Here is an 827-nt window from a genome sequence, read left to right as displayed (position 1 = left end):
CAGCCCCCTCCCTCCCTTTCTCCCCACCCACCCACTGCCAAAATTGGGCCTCAGAGTCTGCTTCCCTTGCTCTCAAGCTCCCGAAAAGGTGAGAAACGATAACGGGAATAAAACGGCGAGCAGGTGGGATGGCAGATTGCACAGCTGCACTAAGCTGCTTTCGCTGGCTTAGTTTTTGAGCAAAACCTGGTTGTAATAGCTGCCCAAAATAACACCCCTTCTGGGGCCACTGGGAGTGCCTGGTGCCACAGCTCCCCACAGCAGAGGAGCCACTTTAACCCACGAGTGGCTCTGGGAGCTTTTGTTGATTAACACAAGAAACGAGCTGTCTCCAACTCCACTTGCTGCATCTCATCCGTGTGTGGAGCGTTCCGTAAGGAGCAGCCATCCGGCAGCGTGCCGACGCCTTGTTTGAAAATCCTTGCGCCCCTCTCTGAAGATCCCGCTGGCAAAGCCTTAATTTCTAAGAAAGAGGCGGCAGCGCTTCCCAACTTTAACATTTTGGGGGCAAGCGCTCGTGCTGAAGTGGTTCTGTGGCGAAAGGGCTGGAGCAGTCGCCATCGACCGTGGCCTTGGGGCCGCTGGCGAAGCCTCAGCCCTTCAGGAGAGAAACCTCTTCCCTGGGGGGGTTGTGGAAGAGGTGCTCGTGACCTGACTGCGCACGAGCAGATCTCTCCCCGCGTCTCCGGAGCTTTGTCCTCCTGGGATCCCTCCAGCTGGGAGCAGAGGCTGGAGCCGGGAACCTGCCCTCCTCAAAACACGTCAAATGTGGCCGCGCTCCTCGCTGGCCTCTCGCCAAGGTGTGTGTGTGTGTGAGGGGGATGCAT

The sequence above is a fragment of the Apaloderma vittatum genome, unplaced genomic scaffold, assembly GCF_000703405.1.
Source record: "Apaloderma vittatum isolate BGI_N311 unplaced genomic scaffold, ASM70340v1 scaffold31398, whole genome shotgun sequence".
Lineage (NCBI taxonomy): Eukaryota > Metazoa > Chordata > Aves > Trogoniformes > Trogonidae > Apaloderma > Apaloderma vittatum.
The sequence above is the reverse complement of the archived record's forward strand: the minus strand, read 5'-3'. Positions refer to the sequence as shown.